Source organism: Melitaea cinxia, chromosome 25 (assembly GCF_905220565.1).
Source record: "Melitaea cinxia chromosome 25, ilMelCinx1.1, whole genome shotgun sequence".
NCBI classification, from domain to species: domain Eukaryota; kingdom Metazoa; phylum Arthropoda; class Insecta; order Lepidoptera; family Nymphalidae; genus Melitaea; species Melitaea cinxia.
Window position 1 is genome coordinate 1,808,715 of NC_059418.1, and position 27,791 is coordinate 1,836,505.

The 27,791-nt window shown below is 34.4% G+C and overlaps 1 long non-coding RNA gene across 1 annotated transcript; it reads right to left on the bottom strand.

Annotated features, from left to right (window-relative positions):
• Positions 1-21,299: 21,299 nt before the first annotated feature.
• LOC123665959 lies at positions 21,300-22,594 on the bottom strand. The gene is made up of 2 exons (XR_006745134.1): positions 22,367-22,594; positions 21,300-21,402 (listed from the first exon to the last, which is right to left on the bottom strand). It is a non-coding gene; the product is annotated as an uncharacterized LOC123665959 (long non-coding RNA).
• Between the last annotated feature and the right edge of the window lie 5,197 nt (positions 22,595-27,791).

The following is a 27,791-nucleotide window of genomic DNA, read 5'->3' on the forward strand; positions in this document are numbered from 1 at the left end:
TTTTTTTTTTTCGAATTACCTATATATAATTTGTATGATGTATAATAAGCGGGTCTTGCTTCAAGGAATATGTGTAAAAGATTTCAAAATTATATCAAAAATGGATATGACTTTGTGGATCTCTCTTAGAATACGTTCACTAAAAGAATTAGGGGGTGAAAGGGGGGGGGGGGGGGATATTTGCATTTTATATTAATTAAATTCTTGGCAATTTAAATGTTTAGATATTACAGGGGTTTCAAGGGGCTTTGAATCCGTTTTAGAGTAAGCTTGAGTAAAATGAGTATTTTAAGAAATGTCCCTTTTTAATATTTTTTTTAAATGAGAGGTATACATTGTTAGTATCCAGATACTCGTGGACTCGAGTGAAATATGAAAAGGAACTTACAAGCAATACATATAAATGTATTTAACTAAGGCTTTAAGAGGACAACTGCGTAAGTCTGCACATAAAACGCCGCCGCGTAATTGTGTAAGGTTTTTTGCGCGAGTAAAAGGAAAAAAAAAGTCAATATAATTGACGTAACATTGAGACAATTAATGTAAGCACATAAACTTTTATTTCTCTAAGAGTAATAATTTACGATATCGTCCTACATCTGGTTCGACACCTGATATGGACCGTGTCGAAACATATTATGACATGTGTCGACACTTATTGTAGCCTGTCGATACGTAATGTAGCCTACGTCGAAGCGATGTATTTTTTCTTTGTATTTTTTTCAATGAGTGTGAACGGAGCGGACTAGTATAAGCGCCACTTTATATGTATATCGATAGAATAGTATTCGTTTGTGTATCACAGATCAGCTAAGGGTTGTAAGATTTAATAATAAGAAAATGTGTATATTATAGCCAAAATGTGTTTCATTTTACCTAAAATCCTACGACAATAGACACTCAAAATCAAAATAAAAAATAAATATTGTGGTGTCATGGGACACCGGGTAGGAACGAAGTTCCTTCGGATAGTATAGAAGCAACACAATTTGAAAAAAAATGTTGAATTTTATATATATTTTCCAGTTCTTGATTTTTTTTTAATTTTGTTGTTTGGTTTTTAATTAAAGACACTATCACATTTTGAACTCGCTTATCTTAGCTTATAGGTATCTAAATCGCAACACATTACGCGTACGCACACATTGATACCGCTGTCTGCTCGATTTTGTACCGACGTAACTAATCTTGGTACTTGAAAGTATTAATTTTTAATTTTACTGTTATTGATTAGTAAAGGGATACGAACCTTTGTGGCATATCTAGCCGCCGCCATCTTGGTTTTTTTTCAAAATTTCCGAGCACGGTAAAAGTGCTATATCTGGATAGAGGACACTTATACAAACAAAAAATGTAATATAACATGATATCCTAAAGTGTCACGTTTCCGAGATATTTAGAAGTAAAGATCGCCATATGAGTCCAAAGGCGATCATTGAAAATCGAGTAATTACGCGGGTATGTGCATTCCATTGTCTTCAAATTTTAGTTTGTACCTACCTATGTACAAAAGGAGGTATCGGCAAACATCTGCAAACTACATACTATGGATATTTAAATAAAATGCGTATACACATGCGTATTTACTTATTTTGTTTATAACAATCAATATTTTTATATGTAGTTGCAAACATATTAATAGCTAAATATACTTGGGGGCTGCTAATATTTTAATGATCTGGTATATCTGTAACTCGAATGAATGTAGAAAAACAATTAAAAAATGTAGTGTAAAGACAACAGATTGGTACTGCTCGATGAAGCAGAGGTAGCCATATATGTATAATAACGACACGTCCCAGATTATTAAAGGACACATGTCAGGAAAATATATGGCAGCATATAGCGGCACGAGCGGTTTTGTTGGCACGGTTGAGGCTGCGGGGCGAGAAAACACATCACCAAAATTTTTAACACCTGTGAGAGACCCGGTTTTGGTGGTTGCCAAGTGCACGAGAGTAATGCTGGATGACAGGATGCTTGAGATGGCAAAATCCATTTCAGGGGATCTTGATATCGACGCGAGCCTCGTGGGCTGGCAATTGCCGAAGGTGCAGTGGATAAATGGGGTACTTGGGTGCGGGAAAACGACACACATAGTCAAAAACTTCGATGAGAATGTAGGAATAGTAGTTACCACGACGTTAGAAGCTGCCAAAGATCTTAGAGTCACAAAATGTAACCGTCTAAACCATTTAACGGTTACATCTTGTGATTTTGTGACTTGTAAAACGGTTATACTTTGTGTCATCCACCGGGACGAAGCTCATATGAACCATTTTGGAGCTATAGTAATGGCGGCACGGCTTTCGCGGGCAAACAAAGTTGTTTTCATCGCAGATTCAACCAGTTGCCTTATATAGACAGAGAAAATCTGTTCGAAATGAGGTACTGTAGACCGTATCTGACAATCAACATCTCACGTGAGTTGTCCTGCACATACCGGAGTCCCATGGCGTTGTATATGCCATCTGCGAGGTATACGTAAATATGTATTCGTCAAATCCCACCATCCACTCCCTCAAAATGAATGGATACACTGGCGCGGCGATACCAAAACTTCATAATTGTATTTGCTCGCAAACGAAAACAACAACTTCAATGACATCGACGAGTAATACAACGTAGGTCGACGAAAAAATAGTCAAGTCAATACGCATTATCAAAGATTACTCAAAAAGTAGTTATCAGATCTCGATGAAATTTAAATGTGACAACATGATAAACATCGGCATTCGATTAAATTAAAAATCATCCAAATCGGTACACTCAGTAAAAAGTTATGCGGATTTTCGAGGGTTTCTCTCGATTTTTCTGGGACTCCATCATCAGATCTTGGTTTCTTTACTATGGTACCACACTTAGGACATCTCCTTTCTAACGAAAAAAAAAAGAAATCAAAATCGGTTCATAAACGAAGAAGTTATCCCCAAACATACATTAAAATATATATATATACATACAGGGTGTCCCAGAAATCAACGTCAAGCCGGCAATGGGCGATAGGCTAATTGATGGTGGTTATCAGAAAAATAAGAAAAAAACTATTTATGAATAATTTAAAAAAATGATGGCTTTTTAAAAAAATCAAGAATTTACACAAAAATGAGAGAAAAGAGAATAATACAAAAATGCCTCAGCTTTAGAAAAACATCATTTTATTGCGCAACCATTACGCAAAAAAGATAACAACATCTATCTTTATGTGACTGTCTTGTAAAAAAAGTACTACGCTCTTTTGGCAAGTGGCTTTAAAAGATGGCGCATTTAGTCTGGATTCTAAAATGGTACTACATTTAGTAGTTTACACCTAACATTCGGTAGAAAAAAAATGTAAACCAAATGAAAGTTAATTATTTTTATCACTCAAATTGCTATGGACCGCGTTTGAGTACGAATGCTATAATATAATGACCCTATTGTACCGTGTGTGAGCGAGACAGTGACACTAGACTTAGAAGACTGTTACTTAAATTAGGACAAAAAAAAAATACGGTTGAAATAAAATTCAGTTATTGGAATCAAAGTTTATTCATTCATAACAAATGTTCAAATTGTTTGCCTTACAATATATTATATTTATTTTTTATAATACAAACGTAAATCAACGAAAAAATAGTCCAGAAAATACGCATTATAAGATATAACTGGAAAAGTACTTTTTAAATCTCATTTAAATTTTATTGGGGCCACGTGATACGTACCACCTTTCGATTAAAAAAAGGATCATCGAAATCGGTCCATTCAGTAAAAATTTATGAGGTAGCAGCATCATATCTAAAAAAAAATACAGACGAATTGAGAATCTCCTGCTTTTTGAAAGTAAGAAGAACAAAAAAATACGCGCGCAATGCAAGTTAAAACATGTCCTATCCGTCGTTACGGCGAGCGTGACGGCAACTATCGTTTTCAGATCACGCGCCGACACCGATTGCACGAATAAATAAAGATCCGTATCCGTATCCGCGGTTAACACTAAATATCCGTATTCCCGGATATACATTTTTGACGATTCGGCACATCACTAATAGGCATTTATTTAAAAAAAACTTAATTTGATTATATACATATTTTAATACTTATGTTGGTTCCTAAAGATAGTAATTATTATATTATATTCTAAAAAAATATTTTCTAAGAAAAGCTATTACTCAAAGCAGTGTTCTTAAAATTGTTAGTTTCATAGAAATTTAATTTAGTTTAATTTATTATTTTGTGTAAAAAAAAATAGAAGTTTATTTGGTTAAAAATTTATTTAAATTGATTTTTAAAGTTCATCTTTTTTATTTTGTCAATAAATAATTGGTAAAAAAGGAATGTTTCTTTCATTTGCCAAGAAACTATGTACAACTTTTGCAATAAACCACCCTTATTTAGTAATTAGTTAACCTTACTATTTAATTATTCGGTAATTATTCGGCAAATCAACCGATATTCGGCCGAATACGAATGTGAGAAAATATGCCGAATGTACCGAACACGAATATTCGGCCGAACATTCGACGTATTACTACTTATTATTATTGATTATTATATATAAACCAGATGCACAGCAAAAACAATCGATTGCGAAGATCTTAAGTTGCAAAGTTATGGATTGCGTGGGAATTTGTAAAGCATCAACTTCTTCCAAGCACAGTATACACAAGGAACTCATTTTTTACGTAATTATTACTTGCGCTGAAACGATACAGCCGTGCTTCCATGAGCGCGTTTCGGCGCGGAATTACGAACGACGATGGTTCACAAGTAAAAAATGTATAAAGAAATTTGAGAGCGTTTCTTATTTTTCTCATAAATGGAAATATTATTTATTTTTATATAAAATATTTAGCGACACGCATAGAAGACTAAACAGGCAACAATTTCTTAATGTTGTTATTTTTCTTAGTGCAGTGTATTTAGCTATATTGGTTCCTATTCAGACCCACCTTTTTTTAATTTTTTGCGATTTCTGTGATGGTTAAACTGTATTTGTGTGAAAAGATTATATGGGGCTATAGAATGTTTATGATGTCACTCGGAGATGCATATATTATCTTTCATTTGAAACCAAGATATCCTCGCAGTGTGACTCCAAATTAATTAAAATGGTACCTGAAAAACACTGATATTTGTGGAAAAATGTGATAGCGTCCTTAAGTACATAAAAGTATTTAGGAAATTTAGTATTTTAGAAAATAACAAATACCGTAAAGTAAAATAAATCAAACAAAATAATAATAATAATAATCCAGACTAAGTGAAATAAAAGAAAAAAAAACGTGTCTTTATTTATTTTTGTCGACAGTATAAAATTACATAAATAATTTAAAAAAAGTTTACTAGTAATATTTTAGTTTTACAAATGTCATATTATACAGTCGTGTGACTTACATCACTTCCGTTATATATTTTTCTTACGGTTTTAGTATCACATTTTTTTTCAGTTCGGTCGCCCAGCCAAATGTCAAGCCTGCCGTAAGGAACTTCGTTCCAATTACTTACTAGTAGTCTTCAATAACATCTTTGAACCGTTAACAAATTACAGTACGGAATTCTGTCGGAATTCCGTAGAGACGAGGTAGAACTGAGGTAGGGCACAGCAGGAATTTCCTGCTCAAAATCTGGAGCAGCCCGACTGGGGTAGTACCTCGACCTTACAGAAGATCATCGTCTTGTTTGCCGACCTAGTGATATAAAAAAAGACGAACAGGCTAGAAACTCCGCAGTTACTCTTTGTAACCGACTTCAAAAAAGAAGGAGGTTACTTAATTCGACCATACTCGTATATATATACTCGTATATATTTTTTTTATGTATTTTCGGGAATAACCTCGGCGTTTATGAACCGATTTTCATAATTCTTCTTTTGTTGGAAAGTAGATATCATAAGTGTGGTACCATGATAAGGAAACCAGGATCTGATGATGAGATCCCAGAGAAATCGAGGGAAACCCTCCAAAATTCGCATAACTCTTCACTGGGAGTACCGATTGTGATGATTTTTAATTTAATCGAAAGCCGATGTTTATCTTGTGGTCACATTTAAATTTTATCGGGATCTGATTACAACTTTTGGAGTAATCTTTGATAATGCGTATTGACTTGACTATTTTTTCGTCTACCTACGTTGTATTTATTACTTGTCGATGTAATTGAAGTCGGTTTTTTTCGTTTGCCAGCAAACACAATTATAAAAATAATATATAAACTGTGTGTTAGTACAATTTTAGTAATATCTTGCATGAAGTACTCATCATTGATATAAGAAAGTCAAACACTTGATTGGCAAACTTCATCTTGCTAACTTCTTCGTCGTGAACTAGCTAACTTCAGGTTGTCGGTTTTCCGTGACGGTGTGCGCGCGGATCGTAAAAATTTACTGTCATTTTTCCCCAACGCGCCAAAAAAAAAGTATAACTTCAACAAGAAGAAACGTCACCTCATTACTTTTTACTGGGCGTTCGAAAATTCTTTTTTGTTCGAAAGCTGGTGCTCGCCTTGTGGAACCGGATAAATTTGAGCGAGATCTGACAAGTTGTTTGAGTTATCTCTATGATGATGAGTATTTAATAGACCTCGACTACATGTGGTCCGGGAGCCAGCGACAGATTTCATGATCAATTTTCTCCCAATCGAAACTTCGTAAAATGCATAAGGCATTTTTATTATGAATATAATTTTTTTTATATCCTTCCCACCCTAAAATTTGTCGTATTTACTTAATATCTTGAAGGAAAAATAATTCATCATCCTTTTTTTAAGTAATTAATAGTTTTATTTTGTGTTATGCAAGCTGAAAAAAAAAATTGAATGTTATGCATGCTAGTTATTGATATATGTATTAAGGACCTTACTGTATACCTAATGTGCTTATTATAACAATGTAAAAATATGTATATTGTTAGTATGCTTAAATAAATAAATAAATAAATTCATATCGAAGTTTCGATTGGGAGGAAATGATTGACGGAATTTGTATTGGCTCCCGGACCAATGATGATGTTCTTTTACTACTTCAGTTTAACACTTTCATGCGAACAACGTATATGTACGTCACATATTGGTAGATGTGATATGGCACAACGTACTATAACGTTCAGCAAAAACCCGATTTATTGAGCACAACGTAAAGGTACGGTGCCTGGCCATACTAATGTTTAAAAGTTTGGTTGCTGTTTCACAACATATCTAATTCTAAAAATTGTAGTGCTACGCCGCACTGATTAATTTTGCCTTCTTTGATGGCATTCCATCCTGATACTCAGTACCTACTTTTTTAGCGCACAACGTCACTATACGTCGTTTCGCCTAAGAAGTTTCATTACTTCAGTCGACTTGTGCGCCTCGGGGGGGAGGGGGGGTAGTGCTTGGGTGTATTTTTATACAAAATACTTCTTAAACTGTTAACTTTATTAGCCGTCGTTAATTAACAAATACAATGTTTATTTATGCTTTAAAGCTCAGGTGCCTATATACGTCGGCGTTATTATAGGTCGTTCGTAATGGCACATTTTTATATAGGTATATATTATTGCACAGCGTATATGGACGTCGACGTCTAAGAACGTCAGCGCAATATATTCAAATACCAATACCATCAGCTATTTGCTGAACGTCATCAGACGCCGCTCGAATTTATATGAAAAAATGATGTGCAATATCGCATAGAGCTACAATATTGACATGTTCGCGTGAAAGTGTTAAATCAGTTTTTTTTTTTTGTTTTAGAGCAAGCACAAATAGTTGCTGTTACATATCATATATATTAATACGCTAAGGTTAAGATGTTTGCCCCCCTTTAAAAAAAAAAAACCTCACAATTTATCACACACGGTCGTCTGTTCCTATGGTAAGCAACTTAATGCTCGTGTTACAGGTAACAGCCGACTGTTATAGCTATTTTTTTTATAAATATACATAGAAATAATACATATATAAATATATAAATACAAATATTACACCCAGACTCAGGCGGGAATCGAACCCGCAACCCGCGGCACAGAAAGCAGGGCCACTACAAACTGCGCCAACGGGCTAGTCAAAATTAATTAATTATTAAAATTATATATATGATGGGTTTTTTATCCATCAATGATATGATGGCTTTAATTTTGAAACAACTTCAACATGATTAACGGTCGGTAATTTTTTTTGTTCAGTTTCAAAACGACTCACGTATAAATACTTCTTTTTTAATTTTGTACTGATAATTATTATACCTACTTATTTAGTGCAAATTGTTCGCACGGGTATAGCTAGTTTGAGTTTTTTTTTTAAACACATGGTCTTCTGTTCCTAAGGTAATATCCGACTGGAATTTAGTAATCTGCTCTAAAAAGCACAGATATTAACACAAAAGCTAGAAGTAAATTAAAACAACTTAATTAAAATAGAAAAAAATGTATTTATTTACAAAGTAGACGATCTTAACCTAACTTATTATATTATTGTACATACTTTATCGAAGGCATATTCTTAGAAAAGAAAAAAAATGACCTGGAGTTATAACAGTCCGCAAACTACGAGATATTTTAATCGGCCTATTATTTTGTCATTAATACGTTCATTGTAGTATCAGGCTGTATAAAATCAAGGTACGACTTACACGTCAGGTAAACATGTTTTTTTAGAGGGTAATTTACATAATCAAATTTCCCACAATTCCACCTACGACAGCATTTGAAAGTAAAATCGTTTGTAAAAAATAAATGAAATAAATGAACTTCTCATAATAATCAACAGCCCACTAGGATTAGCTCTTGTGTTGGAAACAAAACCCAAGCACAAACGCCCAGACCATGGCAAATATCTGTATGGCCAATACAAATGTATCCCGCGTGTGGTTTTCGGTCCCGCTCTCGCCTCAGGCTTTCCAGTTGCCCTTGTGGTGCTGGACTGAGAGCCAAACCCCGACGCTAGTTTTTTTATCCTGTCACTCAGTTTAACTCCTATCATACTTCTTAACGCTCTCATCTCAACTGCATTTATTCTGCTTTCATGTTTCTTCTGCCATACCCAACTTTCACTTCCGTACATGAGTGTCGGAACCAACACCCCCTCATGCACAGCCAAACGAGCCTTGTTAGACACCTTCCGACTGCTCATAAATGAGTGCAAAGCTCCATTCACCCTGTTTCCTGCATACACTCTTCTTTCAATATCACTCTCACACTTTCCATCTCTTGTAAACTTTAAACCCAGATACATAAACTCATTCACCTATTCAATTTATTCATCTCCAAAATACGATATTGCAGTCTGTCACTGCCTCATCTTATTCAAACACCCTCACTTTCGTCTTCTTTACATTCATCTTCATTTCCTTTCTTACAAAGGCTCCACTCTTATCAGTTACCATCTCCTGTAATACTTGGTCATCAGCATAGAGAAGATATTTGACGAGTAACTCAATCATTCTCAACCCATTTTCATTCTCTTTTAAATATGTCAAAAAACTGTCCATGAATAGATCAAACAGCCACGGTGACGCTACACATCCCAGTCTAACACCTTTTTCGATATTAAACCATTCAGTGTATGCTCCATTTAACCTCACACAAGCACTAGAATCCCTATAAAGAGATTGCAATGCTCGTATGAGGACACTGCTTCACACCATTCACAGACAATGCTGACCACAATTCATTTCTCATCACTCTATCATAGGCCTTTTCCAAATCCACGAACGCGCAATAGACTTTTTTGTTTTTTGCCAAACACTTTTCGGCTATGCACCGCAAAGAAAAGACCTGATCCGTACATCCCATTACCTTTCAAAATCCCGCTTGCGCATCCCATACTTTATCGTCTGTTTCCTTCACAACCCTCTCAATCAACACTTTTGCATACAATTTACCAACGACGCTGAGGAGGCTTATACCGCGGTAATTCCTGCAGTCCTGCCGTGACCCTTTTCCCTTGTACAATGGAACGATTACGGCTTTGCACCAGTCTCCCGGTACTTGCCCGTTTCGCCAGCACAAATTGAAAAGGAGGTACAGCTGGTTAGCCACTATGCCGTGTCCATCCTTTAGCATTTCGACGGTAATCCTGTCATACCCTGCAGCCTTAAGTAATTTCATACTTTCACTATTTCATCCATGCTTATCTCACTTTCATCAACATTTATACTCGTTTCCATGGAAGATGCCGTATGTTGTACCTGCACTGTCTCTCTTTCGAACAAACTTTCAAAATACACTTTCCATCTCTTTAACACACATTTTTCTACTTTTATAATGCTCCCATCTTGACTCCTGATTGTAATCAGTTCCGAGGTAGAAGTTTCTCCTCTGGCTGTTTTGACGGATTTCCAGAAAAATTTGATGTTTGACTGAAAATCTTCAGTGAGCTTTCTATCAAAATCATCCTTTCGTTCTTCTTTCTTTCTTTCTTTCTAGACACAACTTCTTTCGCCGCTAATTTCAATCTTTCATATTTCCTTTATCTCGTCATCCGTTGCCTTTTGAACTTTTTGGTTAGCTTTTGTCGCTAACCAATCCAACCTTTCTTAAATGTATCCCACAAATAATAACTTTTTTTTTAAATAATAATAATACTTTTTTATTTGCAACATCCACACAAATCAATATTACATATCCATTAAACTAAACAATTAAATTATACAATAAGGATATCGCAAACCCGGTCTCAAGCTCAGCATATGCTGACAGAGCTGTTAGCGCCGATCTTCCGCTTGAGCCGTCGGGTGACAACACGGTCGTACCAACACCACATACCATACAGAATCGGAATACAGAAAAAGAAACATGAAAATTAAATGGATGTAATCAAGTAGACATGGGACTAATACATTATACGGCAAAGTGAAATGCTTTGGACATTGAAAGGAATTTCGTTCTTATTCCGATGCATTAGAGTACAATTTAGCTTTGTTTACATTTGAGTTCTAAAGTTAGTAATAAAAATATTCTTTCAACATAAATAACGCTTGTCAGGTAAAATAAATAATAGGTTATCTAATATAACGAACACTTCTAATCAATCAAGCAATTTATATACGAGTCCACCATGTAGTACCGATCGGATCAATCACAATTCAATAAGCATTAATAATGTACAGTACAACATAAATCAAATTACACTTACACCGTGCACAGAATTTTCCTGGCTTTGCTGGCAATGTAAAATATCGCACCCCTAGATGAAAACGTCACTAACTCAAAAAATACTAATATTGAGTTAGTAGCGTTTTCGAAATCCCGACATGAATACCTACGCGGAGTTAAAGCTCCTGTAACGATAGCTTCGACCGTTGTCGAAAGATGGCGCGAAACATTGCTTTAGCTGAATTACCTTACCCCTGATGGCGCGAATCATACTCCGCCATTTTTAGTTGTCTCCTGGCTGTCTTAAGAGAAACACATTTGTATAGTGGCATATTTTGAGTTGCTGGAGTTTATGTGAAGTTAATAAGGTAAGTTTCATATTTTATTTCGAGTTGATTGAGTGTTGCTGAAATTTGATTAATAAACAAAACTGTATATTTTGATTTGCGGGGGTTTTGTTGATATTGTGTCACGGTTTGTTTAAATATATTTCGAGTTAATCTAGTTTACATGACAGAAAATATGAATTCCGACTTACAATAGTTTACTTGAATGAATCTTTAAATTTGTTTTTTTCGCCTGCTTAATAAAATAATAACTTGTTCATGAAATACACTCGCGTGCAACTGAATCGACTCAAGCCTTATATTGGTATATAAGTTCGATTTTTCGGAAAATGGCGTATCCGATTTTTGTAAAAGTTTTTTTTATTCCAAAGACATATATTTTTTTTCATAAATATAGCCATTTTCAAATAAACAATGAAAAACTTTTTAAATAAATACGGTCAAACATGAGCGTTACAGAAATTACCCGTTGCGGTACCCATGAGTTGCGAGACTAAATCATGTATAAGAGCTCACGTGACCCATATTTCTTATCAGTCACTCGTCAGATGTTGACAGGTACACATCTCCTTAAACTCCCAGTATTTTAATCGCGATCCAATGGACAATACCTCAGATGCAGCGGTCCAAGTTGTAGGTTTGTTGCAAGCGGGCCATAATCAAAGGCAAGTCGCTCGTAAACTTAACATGAGCCAATCAGCTGTTTCATGAGTATACAGAAGGTTTCAAGAGACCGGTAGCTCCGTTCGGAGACCACAAACCAATAGACACCGGAGCACATCTGAGACGGACGATCGCTTCATTATCTCAACTTCGTTGAGAAATCGTTATGTCACGGGCGTTGATGTGCAACAGGAGCTCAGAAGGGTTCGAGGAGTGGCTGTCAGTCAGTGGCCAATTAGAAGACGGCTGAAGAAATCTAATTTAACTCCTAAACGGCCGGCCAGAGGCCCGAAACTGACCGCAGGTCACCGTCAAGCCCGACTTTAATTTGCTCGTGAACACCTCAATTGGACTATTGAGCAATGGAGCTCCATCCTGTTCACTGATGAGAGCAGAATGTGTCTCCATGGCAATGACAGAAGAGACCGAGTATACAGGCGTCCAGGGGAACAGTTCTCGCAATGCTGTTTCGCTGAAACAGTATCATATGGCGGTGGTTCAGTCACGATGTGGGCTGGAATATCTTATGAAGGGAAGGCCGAGCTTGTTTTCGTGCCTGGTGGTGGTCGGAGTGGTGGTCTAACAGCTCAAAAGTACGTGGAAAACATTCTCCTCGATCATGTTGTACCTTATGCAGGGTACATACGAGAAGATTTTCTATTGATGCATGATAATGCTCGGTGCCATACAGCAAGTGTTACTCGCCAGTATCTTCAAGAAAAGCAAATTAGGACGATGATGTGGCCAGCCCTCAGTCCTGACCTGAATTACATTGAGCATTTATGGGATGAGCTCAAACGGAGGGTGCGAGCTAGAGATACGGCTCCATCAAGCATCGTCGAGCTCAAAACTACGCTAGAGGAAGAATGGAATACGATACCTCAAGATTTTATCAAAAAAGTGATAAAATCAATGAAAAATCGCATGCAAGCCATTATAAAAGCTAGGGGAGGCAATAAAAAGTATTGAAAATTTTAATTTTCTTTACTTCTATCAAAAATAATTTTTTTATTCATTATGTTGTTGTTTTCATTTTTCTTCGTTTTTTATGCATTTCTGTCAAATTAAATTTTATCAATAAATACTCAACCAATTTTTCTCATTAGGATAACATTTTTTAAGAGAAAAGATTAGGCTTTCAAACAAAAAAAAGAACAAGAAAATCGGATAAGCCATTTTTCTAAAAATCGAACTTTTATACCAATATACGGCTTGAGTCGATTCAGTTGCACGCGAGTGTAGTATTTTATAATCTCAAATTTACAGTTAGATTTTTTATTCACTTTTAATTTTCATAACTCATTAAGGATTGATAATTAGGATTTTTGACTTGCTTGAGTTTACTTGATTTTTTAAATTATAAAGTCATTATTTATTATAGGAATTTTTTATAGGAAAATGAAAAGCCGGGGGCAAGTTATGTTGGATCTCGTCAATGCAGAAAAACAGATTTCTAAACAGCCAGCAACTCAATCCTCTGGTATGGAGATGGTCGAAAGTGTAGAAACCTGCAATACCTGCTGAAGAGTTAAGGTCAGTTTCATCGCCGCAGTTTCTCGATGAGCAGTCAACTAATAGTGATGAACGACGAAGAATTCCTAAACGAAAATATACTACAGTATCGCCCGTCCACAGCGGCGAAGGAAGCGATTTTGACGACTCGGATGCAGATCAAAACTACAAAAATCCTGTACCGAAACGAAAAATAATTTTTTCCCCTTTACGTAAGTCTCCTACTACTCTCCGATTACCTCGATCTCGCTCTGTGTCATCATCGTCTACCAGTTCGAGTTCATCAAGCAGCTCAAACAACAGCTCCAGCAGCAGCTCCAGCAGCAAATCCAGGAGCAGTTCAATCATTAGCTTAAGTAGCAATAATAACACTGTTAATAATAATACCGAAGAAGATTTAGCGCCAGAAATAGTAAAGGGTAAAAAAAACTGCGGAAACCAGAAACATGGAAAGCTAACGTAGTTAAAGCTCTTAAAAATTCTGGTAAGGCATATAAGTCCCGGGGTAAACTAAATAAAGACATGCCCGCTCGCAAAATGCGAGCACCTTGCGGAGAAAAATGTCGTTTTAAATGCAGTACAACATTCAACACTTCTATTCGTCAAAAGCTTTTTGATACTTTCTGGGGATTAGGTGACCTTCAACGTCAAAGAGAGTACACTGTGCGACATTCTCATGAAATCAAGCCCAGATATCGATATACAAGCACAAATAACTACCGGGCTCTAAATACGGCCTTCTATTTTGAAGAAAATAACTCGCGCGTTCGCGTCTGTAAGAACTTCTTTAAGGCAACTCTTGACTTGGGAGATCAAGCAATTAAAACAGCATTAGATAAAAAGACGGAAACTGGTTTCGTACAGGGAGAAAAAAGAGGGAAACATAAAAACCACCCTACGTTAGACCCTGCAGTTAAAGAGAGTGTTGTTCAATTCATCAATTCTATTCCTCGTATTGAATCGCACTATCTCCGAGCTAAAACTACACGGGAATACATTCAAAGCGAGAGGTCATTAGCAGACATTTACCGAGATTATAAGGATTTACGGCAAGCAAGTAACTTACCATTTGCTTCTGAATCAACATTGCAGCGGATATTCAACTTTCAGTTTAACATCGGATTTTTTAGTCCAAAAAAAGATTTATGTGATTTATGTGAGAGTTATAAAAATTCAAATGCTGAAGAAAAATTAAAATTGCAACAAAGCTATGAACAGCATCTGCTTGAAAAGGACATGGCATGAACTGAGAAGGAAAAGGACAAACAAAAAACAGGTCCTATAGTAGTTGTGTATGATTTACAATCCGTATTACAGGTTCCGAAGGGCCAAGTATCTTTGTTTTTTTATAAATCTAGAATAAATTGTTTCAACTTTACAATAAGTGATTTACACGCAAAGAATGTGGACTGTTTTTTTTTGAATGAGACTGAAGGAAAGCGTGGTGCGGTAGAAATAGGAAGCTGCGTTTTATCTTTCATAAAAATGCAGTTAGATAACCGTCCCAGTGGTGACATAGATCTAATATTTTATTCAGATAACTGCTGCGGGCAACAAAAAAATAAATATCTGTTAAGTGCTTATGCTTATGCCGTTTTCAATATGAGAGTGAAATCGATCACCCATAAGTTCTTAATTAGAGGCCATTCCCAAAATGAAGGCGATAATGTCCACAGTGTTATAGAAAGACAAGTGAAAAGGCACATCAAATCCGGTCCTATTTATATACCATTAAAGTATATAACATTGATACGAACAGCAAAAAAATCTGGACCTGCTTATAAAGTGCACGAAATGACCTATGACCGCTTCTATGATTTGAAAGCTTTACAAGAAGCTTGGGGATCGAATTTTAATATTGATGAAAATGGCGATCAAGTAAAATGGCAGGACATCAAAGTCCTCAAAGTTGAAAAGGATAGTCCCATGACATTTTTCTATAAAACATCTTTTTTGGATACTGAATTTAAAAAGTGCTTGGTCAATAAGAGGAAGACCAGACGTACAGGAGTACTCGAAGTATCTACATCTGATATCCCATCAAGTTTGAGTAGAGCATACACAGAAAAGATTTCTTTGTCAGATGCCAAAAAGAAAGATATAAAAGAACTCGTGGACAAAAATGTCATTCCAAAGTATTATTACGATATTTTTATAAAAATGTTTTGTGATATATTTTTTATACTTTGTACTTAACTGAAGTGATATTTTTAAATGATTGTCTAGTTTAAAAACTAATTTTAAGTGCCATTAACAAACGTATTTCTATTAGTAGTAAGAAATTACTGATTATTGACAAATTAATGATTTTTAACTGTGATTTGAAACTATGAGTATTATTGTCAATTCTTTAAGTGATAGCTTAAAACAAGAGACTGACTAAGGATTATATAGAGTAAAAGACAAAGATTGAATTATATAGATTAAAGATAAAGGTTAAGTTTTAAAGCTATTGTACAGAATTAACTAAACTAATGTGATTATTTAAGTTATCTTAATACTAAGGAGTATCTCGTTGTTCATTAAATTACAAAAATTATATTCTTGTTACGTAGAAAAAACTTGTAATAATAACTGTGATTATAAAAGTAATAAATAATATAATAATTACCTAGTAAGTACTATCTAGTTGGATATAAGTCACTAACATATTGATTTTTTTTTAGTTTTCTTTTTTTCTTGTTGTTAAATAAAATATACAACTATTTTAATTTGATTACAAAATAGTTTTATTTCAATTCTTAATCATGTTTTACCTATGTTACAAAGCCAGTTTTTGACTTAGTGAGTTTTAACACTACCAGTAGGTCGTATATTTTTAAGATGCAAAGTAATGTAACGCATTTTTATTTCAGATAAAGTAAGGTAATTCTAAATATGACACAAGAAAGTTTCTTATTACCTAAAGAAAACTCAGTTAACTAAAAAAACTGTTTTTATTTTATTTCCGTGGGTATAGCATTAAAAATATATCATTATACAGGCTTTAGAACATATGACTATTATGTATGTATTACTATTTTCTCGATATCTCAAGTAAATATTCCGAAATCAGTTTTTAGTCATTTCTGAAAAAATAGGTTTTTTGAGTTCCTTTAGTTTTCATCTAGTGGTGCGATATATTCTTTCAGTTTTAATTTATACTTGAGAAAACTTTGTGTATTCCTAATTAGTGGGGGGGGGGGGTATGTTGTTCCGAATCTTCAATCGCACCTATCTCTTCTATGCCTTTAAAACTTTCTTTCAGTTTATTTACATAGTCGTCTTTCTTTTCCATTTCTTGTAGGTTTTCCACTTTCACTCTGTCCAAAACACTCATAGGCTCGGCCCTTCGGTGTCGCCACCGTTTAAAGAGGCCACGCATTCGGGCTACGACCAGGAAGTGGTCTGTGTCGAGGCCTACACCGCGGTGTGCCCGAGTGTCTAGCCCTTTCTTCCTCAGTCTTTCATCCACTATTACAAAATCAATTATACTTCTAGACTCACCCTCATCTCTTGTATACAAATGGATCTTTTTGTGGTCAAACATTGTGTTACCACAAAATACAATGAATTTTTTGAGTCTTATTATTGTACGGAATTGAATTTCTCATGTATTAATTTTGTCTTCTTACTTGACTTGTAGGTCTAGAGCATTAATTACAGTATTGTATTTATTAACCTTTTGACCGCCACGCCTCAAAACCATTCCCGTGCCCTGTACGCCAAGGCATAAAATAAACAAAAATACCTACGAAAAAAATAGTGCTGCCAAGAGTCGTTATCGAGTACCACACAGTGACTTGTTTTTGTTGGTTTTTATGCAATAAATGACTACTTATATAATCTAGGAAGGTTTATTTTTTAATATTTTTCTTGTGTTATCTTGCACTCGTTATATATACTTACAACAACATAAATAAAAAACAAACATTACAAAAATAATCGTAGTAAAGCACAACACTCTTTTCTATCGCCATGACGTCATTGTCACGACTGGACGACTACGGCGCAGCTGACCTACGGTTATGAAACTCTCTTTAGAGACGTCCTGTGTCGCACGCAAGGAAGCCGCAGGCTATATATCGATTTCGATTCGAATCGATATATACATGAAAAGTAATTTAGAAAAAAATTAACCGAATTCAAATTTGTAATTTTTTAACCGACTTCAAAACAGGAGGAGGTTACTCAATTCGACCGATTCGATATATATTTTATATTTTTTTTATTTATGTTCGGAGATAACTTTGTCGTTTATGAAACGATTTTGATAATTCTTTTTTTGTTGGAAAGGAGATAACCCCGGTATAGTACCATGCTAAGGAAACCAGGATTTTATAATGAGATCTCGAAAATCTGCATAACTTTTACTGGGTGCACCAATTTTGATGATTTTTAATTTATTCGAAAGCCGATGTTTATCATGTAGTCACATTTAAATTTCATCCAAACCCGATTACAACTTTTTGATTGATCTTTGATAATGCGTATTTACTTGACTATTTTTTCGTCTACCTACGTTGTATTACTTGTCGATATAATTGAAGTTAGTTTTTTTCGTTTGCCTGCAAACACAATTATTATCTTATTAGATAATAGTTTATTATTTAAGGTTCATTAGAACAGTATTCCACTGCGCCCCGTTCCATAGCCATAAGGCCAACGTTTTAAACGAGTTTTATAAAAACTTAGGTTATTTTTTGAACTTTCCACACAATTGTCTCGTCTCAAATGATTAATATTAATGAAAAAAAATATCATTTACCTATTCTTTAAACTTTTTTACTAAAAAGAAAGTACTTTGAAAAGAAATCTCAACTTTTAAACAAGAATAATTGTGTTTGCTCGAATACAACGTAGATCGACGAAAAAATAGTCAAGTAACTACGCGTTATCAAAGATTACTCAAAAAGTAGATATCAGATCTCAATGAAATTTATATGTGACCACATGATAAACATCAGCTTTCAATAAAATTAAAAATTATCAAAATCGGTACACCCAGTAAAAAGTTATTACGGATTTTCAAGAGTCCCTACGCGCTGTAATTGGTCGAAGCGTTACCACACGAATTAGTTTAGAATTCAAATTTTTATCGACACTGTTCCATAGTGCCCCGTGTTCCATTGTTCCCCAACTCAGTAATTGATCCAATGAAGCAAATTAATATAATCGGTGCGGTCGATGCCAGCCTTAGTTTAAAAGAAATATTTACATGCATTAAATATTTTTTTTGCTTAGGTAGCAAATAGTACTAAAACAGTACTGAGTAAGTAGCAATATTTCAAATCAAATATTTCACGACACACGACACGACATGGGTCTTAGAAAAAAAGCTTTTATGAGAGTGGGGGTTAGAGAGGATATTGATGCTGCCAGATGAGTTTGAGAATGAGAAAGAAAATCGTAATTTCGCTCTTAACCTTAGATAAAAAAAATGAAAAATATATATATATTTTATTGTATATTATTAAAATCATCGACGCCTTCCAAAATGCGACGATGTTCTAAGGTATCGCTCGTCTTGCACTTCACTAGTTTTCTCGCTATTCGCTTATGACGTCATCAGCGTGTCGTCTATACTTGACAACGGCGTGTAGAGAACGGATTAATGACTACGCGCTAGAGATGCGCCAGATTTGAGATATCAGATTTATTATGGCGATTTGATTGATTTTAGTTGATTTGATTTTTTATTCATTTGCTATTTATGTGTTAGCTGATGATAGTTTTATGTTTTTTACCTTCTGTTTTATTCAAATATTAAATTATTTATAGAAAATATAACACGTTTGAGTTGAATTTTGAATAGCTAATTGCAAAAATGACTTGTAATTATGATTTTTTTAAAGTGGAATAAAGAATATATAAATCATCTATACCATTTTGACTAGCCCGTTGGCGCAGTTTGTAGTGACTACAGGTCAGTGGTGCTTTCTGCTCCGGAGGTTATGGGTTTGATTCCCACCCCGAGTCTGGGTATAATATATATTTATTTATATGTATGCTTATCAAAAAAAAATATAGCTATACCAGTCAGCTGTTACCTATAACACAAGCATTAAGTTGCTTACTTTAGGAACAGATGACCGTGTGTGTATGTTGTAAATATTTATTTATTTATTATTTATTTATACCTCTTGCGTCACATCCCTAGCGGTCAACTATAGATGACTTCGGCGTTCTGGACATATCATTTACGTGGAATAAGAATGCATGTTTTTATTTCAATGTTTCTCAGTACGTGTAGCTCTAAAAGACTTGTTTTTTATACTCAAATGTTGCGGGGATATTCTATTTTCATAAATGTTGAATTAAAATACTAGAAATATTTTTTTAATAATTTTATTTAATATTTTTGTGGTCCGGGTTTTTTGTCACCTATAGACGTCGCTGGCGCACAGGACTCGCGAGCCCTTGTCAAGTATAGGTGACTACGGCGGTCAAAAGGTTAATACCAAGATTAAATAAAACTCATTTATGTTTCTTATTAATTTTATGTTCTAACCGTAGGTCTAGATGCATTCATTACAATATTTTGTATTTAATGATACCAAGGTTAAATTAAACTTATATCCCTAAAGGATTTTATTTGTGAACATGCTGTTTTAGATAAAAGTTTTTGTTTACAACTTTTGTGTCGATTAGGTTTATTAGACAAAGCGACGTTTTCGCAATCAAGGGCGTCGGCCTAGACGGGAAAACCGCACATCGCCATCGCCCTCCCGACGCCGGTGTAAAGCTAGCGAGAGCTCACCTCAGGACCCCTACATTCTTTTTCTAGGGCCCTTGCGAGGCTAATGTAATGCCAAGTCGTGGATGGGCGGCCGGGACCTATCCATGCGGTGGACACCTTACTGGCAGCGTCATCGCTGTCCGCCTAAGACGTGCCGTCATCCACTTCACGCTAGCGTTTCCTCCAGAATCTCCCACTACAGCGCGATGAGTCAGAGTCGAATGGCGACCTCGACCTCATCTCCGCATCGGAGCTATTTGCTCCCGAGACACAAATAACACCGCCCAACATCTTCGCTTCTCGGGCCAAACATATTCTCCGCCCTTCTCGAGCCACTCGCCGGATATACCGGGAGAACAAGTACGATAGTTGCTCCCCCCCTCCCCGGGTCGAGTACTTTGGCCGTTGCGCTAACGCGACTAAAAATACTATTTTAAAATACGCAAAACCTAAAATTATCTTTCAATAATTTACATAACACTTGTTTTTTTTCATCTTCGTCATTTTTAATATTTCACTTAATCTTTAGGTGTTTAATAATAAATAGATCAAGGTGTAAGATCGAGTAAAATGCCATCTTATCATTTCTTATAAAATACATATACAAACAATATTTGTTATATTATGGCTGACAAAAAATGTTACACAAAAGGCATTGAATTATGTATAGTATACAACCATACCATGTATCTATATACCATTTATAATTTATATTTAAATAATCAATATACCTACATTTTTATATCTTATTCAAATCATTAATCACTGATATAATACTTTTATTTATCAAGATCAAATTTTTTTAAGCCTGTAGTTAACAATTATTTTCAATTACTCGTTTTTGTGATACAAACAGTATGTAGTGTATGTGATTTAATTTAATACCTCTCGCTTGTATACACTCTGTATGTACAAATAACATATAAAAGAGGTATTACAGTCATAAACTGAGTTATAAGTACTATATCATATAAAAGAGGTATTACAGTCATCAGTTATAAGTACTATGTTTCACATGTATATTCGTTTCACATGGTGTGTGGTGGTGATGGCATTGCATTGCAGACATGTTTTCTTAGCATGCAGTGATTGTATGTAGTCAGCACACCTGGAAAAAATTATGAGTTAAAAATATTAGTTATTTATCTGCCAGAACGCATTGGCGCAGCTTGGTGGATTAATCTCCGATCCTACTACATGGAGAGAGGCCTATGCCCAACAGTGGGATGTTTCAGGCTGAACCATCCATCTACTGGCTATGAAATACACAGGCCGTAGACGGGCAGCAGCGTCTTCGGTGCGACAAAGCCAGCCCTGCGGTCACGCACCTGCCTGCCCAGCGTTGTGACTATAGGCACAACGCCTTAGTTCACGACGTTTTTGGCGTGAACTTGTAGAGGGCTATGTCCAGCAGTGGACTGTATTAGGCTGAAGTGATGATGGTGATGAAGCAACAAATTTGTTGTCTAAGTAAATAATGTGAACTTGCGAGAAAAATTAATATGAACTATTTACCTATAGTGCGTTCAATGAGCCGAGATACCAAACGTAAACAAACCAAATGCGAGGTCATTCAACTATGCAAGGCTTTGAAACTACCTTTACTTGGCTTTTATACTTACACTAATTTTTAAAATGTAAATATATTTATATTTTGGTAATTACTTAATTAAATATAATTATTTATATAAGATTTGATAATTCTTAAATAATAATTATCAAAATATAAAAATCACCCCCAGCACAGGACACGGAATTAAATAAAAATAAATAATACAAAATCAAAGGGCCGTCCGCGATCCTAATGTTTTCTAAGCCAGTTAAAATATCGTTCGACCTTGCAGAGACAGAGAGACGTGCAGCAGATAGGAAACAAACAAGATAGAAAGAGATAGATTATATTTTGTTTGTTCCATCGTTGCTACGAAAAAATGATGGGCTTTGTTTACGTTTGTTATCTCTTCTTGTTGAACAAACTTTATCTCGGTATTGCCGGCGTATTTAAAAATGGAATCACACCTATTTACGATTGTAAATCATTAAACTACCTTAACACTTACGACTACACTAACCTTAACAAATGTTCAAAGTGAGTTCCTTCTCGTGTGATACGCAGTTCCGCACGTTTACAGGCTAAGCTCAAGAGTAGGAAAAACCGAATTTTTGGGTTTTTGGGTGTGGAGGGCGGAGGGTGTAGGGGAAGCTATACAAGGTAACACCGCAACACTTCGAAACCCCATGGTTATGGAGATATCCATGGTTACAGAGTACATTGTAATAGTAGGGAAGGTCCAGTGGCATGAGATCTGGAGACCGAGCTGGCCATGGCACAGGCTCTCTGCGCCCTATCCAGCGATCTCTGAGCTTTCGTCTGATAGTTAGTTGCAAAAATAAGTTTTGGTGATTACTCAGTGGTACATCATCGAGCATATCGTTCATAGCATTATTTAAAATGTCTAAATATGACACACACGAGTCTTCTTGCAATGAAATACGGACCTGACAGACAGTTAATTAAAACACCAGCCACACGTTAACACTAAGCCTATGTTGATAAGCGTCATGTCACCTTACGTATGGATTAGAATGGCTCCACGGACTCCACCAATGTTCATTATGTACCTTAAAAACAAGTTAAAAACACCAAGCTTAATAAACGTAGCCTCGTCCGTAAACGATGGCATGGTTTTAGACCAGTGTTGCCGTTAGGCAGTGTTGCAAAAGTGTAAAATAAAAAATCGGTATATTTAGCTCCGAAAAATCGGTAGAAATCGGTAGATTTTTACTCGGAGTAAAACAAAAGTATTTTAAGTCAATAAAGCGTTCATTTATTTAAATTTGTTCCGTTGAATTAAATCAAATTCTTTATTTTCATGAATATATTAATACATAAGATGTTATTAGTTACAATGTCTCATATAATCTACCTTAAACGGCGTGCAAATTTTTGTTCCATTTATAATTATAATTATTTTACATTACAGAAAAAGAAAATACTCAAAAGCAATACGTTTTATCACTAAGAAACATTAATTATAGAAGTAGTCCATACAATGGAGACAGAAAGAAGTAATTTATTTATTTTGTTTACAAAACCAACAGCCTTATTTGCTAAACATATCACTCCTCTCACTCACACACTCACTCTACAGCGAAAGCCGCAGCTCTGTCGCGAAAGAAGTATGAATTAGCGATGAATTGACTTAACACCTCACAAAATTTCGCAACTACATTTAATTTGTTAAATGCGAATTGAATCTTCCCATGTCAATAATGAATCCGAATACTAATTCTAATCCATCGATATAATCCAAAAATAATCCATCACTAATCTTATACCTAATTCAAGAAACAAACCCGAAGAAAGTTATCTTCAGGGATTTTCCCTAGTAAACTCACCAGACAATAATAAACTCTATTATATGACGTGTTAGTACAATTTGTTGTAACAGACCGCGGATTTGAACGGTCATATTCGACGTGGTGCGAAGAATTTCGGGAAGTCCCAGTTCATTGATTTTGTGTTACCGTTTTCTTTTAGTGTTACCGTATTAAGAATATTATTTTACCTTTTTTTTAGAAAATTATTTTACATTAGTTGAAAATTCAAAAATTCGGTAGATAGCACTGCTAAATCGGTATATCGGTAGACAAGGGCCAAAATCGGTAGATCTACCGATAAATCGGTAGCTTTTGCAACGCTGCCGTTAGGATTTCTGTAAGTATTGCTATACTCTGTGAACTATTACTAATTTACTATAATACTCTGTGCGTTAGGACAATCTAGTTTGTGGCTACATCAAAGAAAAAAGATGCCAGTTTTGTAAATAAATCACTTTCGAAATATGACTCAGTGGAACACAATGCTAAATTGTGCTGATGCTTAATTGGAACTTGAATTCGTTTTGAAATACACCTAAAAAAACTACGACGACTTTACTTTACTTTGAATTACTATCTATAATATACTAGCTGTGCCCCGCGGTTTCACACGCTTAAATTTAAAAAAAATGCGTATGCGTAAGCAATAACAACATTGCGCTCCGTTTGACATTTTGTCATGAGTAGTATTGACGTTATGCAAAACAAATTAGGCTCAACAGCAGTAGCAATACGGTCCATTTTCATTCGATCGAACCTTAATTACGTTGAAGATAAACAAACATTCATTCGGGAATCCTCCTGCCATAATGCGGACATTATTGGTGCTGCCTAAAATTAACTACGTATTTTAGTTTGGTAGTATTGGTACCGTATGGTGGTATGTATTAGTCGGTAGCCTTTTTATAGTAATAAAAATATGTATGTAGTAACAATCTAAAAAGCAGCCAGAAGTAGCTAGATTTATTTTGGTGGCTAAAATGGATTGTTTTTTGGCTAAAACCGTTGAAAATCCGCTAGATCTAGCCACAAAATGGCTAAAACGGCAACATTGTTTTAGACATTTTAGTCAACGTTCCCCAACCAGTATATAAGTGTATAATCTATGGTTCCCCCTCTGCTCAACCTACCCCACCCCAGCCTGCAAAATAATGATATTTGTAATAAAAAAAATACTAATTGATAGATTTTGAATTGCTCAATTCAACTACGTTGTCCTTTTAAATTGCTCACCTCAAAATATATAATTAAAAATCAAAATTTAAAAAAAAAAAAACAAATATTTTCAAACTCCTGTATCTTTTGATGTATACAATATTTTAAATTGCTCAACGTGTTAAAACCCTGCTGAAGTTGCATTTATAATTGCTCAAGTACAGATTTGAACAGCTCCACTTTCCTTAATTTTTAAATAAATATATAAAGTTGGAACAAATTTAACGTTTATATCGATAAAGTGAGCGCTGCAGATGCGCATAGACAATGATGGGAAGCCAAAAAAATTGCGGATATTCGTAATAAAAAGATGCTAATCGTTCGATTTTCAATAGCTCAATTCAACTACGTTGGCCTTTTAAATTGTTCACTTCAAATTATTTAATTAAAAATCAAAAAAGTCGTTGAAAAATATTCTTTTACCAATATTTTCAAACTCCTATATCTTTTGATGTATACAATATTTTAAATTGCTCAAAGTGTTAAAAAACTGCTCATGTTGCATTTATAATTGCTCAAGTACAGATTTGAACAGCTCCACTTTCCTTAATTTTTAAATATATATAAATTGTTTGAACAAATAAAATAATGATATTTGTAAAAAAAAAAAAAATACTAATCGATAGATTTTCAATAGTTCAATTGATCTACGTTGTTATTTTAAACTGCTCACCTTAAACTGTTCAATTAAAAATCAATAAAGTCGTTGAAAAAAATTCATTTATCAATATTTTCAAACTCCTATATCTTTTGATGTATACAATATTTTAAATTGCTCAAAGTGTTAAAAAACTGCTCATGTTGCATTTATAATTGCTCAAGTACAGTTTTGAACGGATCCACTTCCCTTATTTTTAAATAAATATAAATAGTTTGAACAAATAAAATAATGATATTTGTAAAAAAAAATGCAACTTGATATAAATGCAACTTGAGCAGGGTTTTAACACGTTGAGCAATTTAAAATATTGTATACATCAAAAGATATAGAAGTTTGAAAATATTGATAAAAGAATATTTTTCAACGACTTTTTTGATTTGTAATTAAATAATTTGAGGTGAGCAATTTAAAAGGACAACGTAGTTGAATTGAGCTATTGAAAATCTATCGATTAGTATCTTTTTTATTACGAATATCCGCAATTTTTTGGCTTCGCATCATTGTCTATGCGCACGCGCAGCGTACACCTGTCTTATGATATAAACGATAAATTTGTTCAAACTATTTATATATTTAAAAATTAAGGGAAGTGGATCTGTTCCAAACTATACTTGAGCAATTATAAATGCAACTTGAGCAGTTTTTCAACACTTTGAGCAATTTAAAATATTGAATACATCGAAAGATATAGGAGTTTGAAAATATTGATAAATGAATTTTTTCAACGACTTTTTTGATTTATAATTAAATAATTTGAGGTGGGCAATTTAAAAGGATAACGTAGTTGAATTGAGCTATTGAAAATGTATCGATTAGTATTTTTTTTTTACAAATATCATTATTTTATTTGTTCAAACAATTTATATATATTTAAAAATTAAGGAAAGTGGAGCTGTTCAAATCTGTACTTGAGCAATTATAAATGCAACTTCAGCAGGGTTTTAACACGTTGAGCAATTTAAAATATTGTATACATCAAAAGATACAGGAGTTTGAAAATATTGATAAATGAATTTTTTTCAACGACTTTTTTGATTTTTAATTAAATAATTTGAAGTGAGCAATTTAAAAGGCCAACGTAGTTGAATTGAGCTATTGAAAATCGAACGATTAGCATCTTTTTATTACGAATATCCGCAATTTTTTTGGCTTCCCATCATTGTCTATGCGCATCTGCAGCGCTCACTTTGTCGATATAAACGTTAAATTTGTTCCAACTTTATATATTTATTTAAAAATTAAGGAAAGTTGAGCTGTTCAAATCTGTACTTGAGCAATTATAAATGCAAATTCAGCAGGGTTTTAATACGTTGAGCAATTTAAAATATTGTATACATCAAAAGATACAGGAGTTTGAAAATATTGATAAAAGAATATTTTTCAACGACTTTTTTGATTTGTAATTAAATAATTTGAGGTGAGCAATTTAAAAGAACAACGTAGTTGAATTGAGCAATTCAAAATCTATCAATTAGTATTTTTTTTATTACAAATATCATTATTTTGCAGGCTGGGGTGGGGTAGGTCTCTGCTCAGCGTTAGGCATGGGGCAAAGAATATATACAATATGACATGGGGCATGGCGATCTGAATCTGGAATCGATAAATCAAAGAATCGATTCCTCAGACTCATTGAGTCGATATTTCACCCTTGAAAATCGACACTCGATTTTTTCTATTTTGGTAAAAACGAATTTTTTTTTACAATTAGCTGAATATACTCGTAATAGGCGTGACGAAAGATTTTGAAAACGTGGGTACACATTTACTATTTACGAAATTATCTTTATTTTGGTAATAAACTTAGTTTAAGGAAGTTTAAAAGTATTTTTCTGACATTTTTTCAAATGGTGCGCCAAAACGGCTACACGGTGTCATGGCGCTAGCTTGTGTCTAAGAACAAACATAGTCATGGAGTGTAAAAGAAAGGAGCGCCATCTTCTAATAGAATATAGGTGAAAAAATATCCGCTCATAAACGACAAATTATATCGACCGAAATAGCACTAACATCACCAAAAGTATGATAAGAAGTGAGCAATTACAGAGAGCGTGAAGTATGCCTAGTTCGAAAAACATTAACAAACATATATGACCTTCTTACTGTGAAATAACTGAAAGAAACTGAAAGTCAATAAATTATTGTGAATTGTAAAGAGCTTTTGCATGAATATGTGGCAATTGTGATAAAAATTGAACCACCAGTTGTATAAAGGAAATAATTCCAAAAGTTGTTTTTAT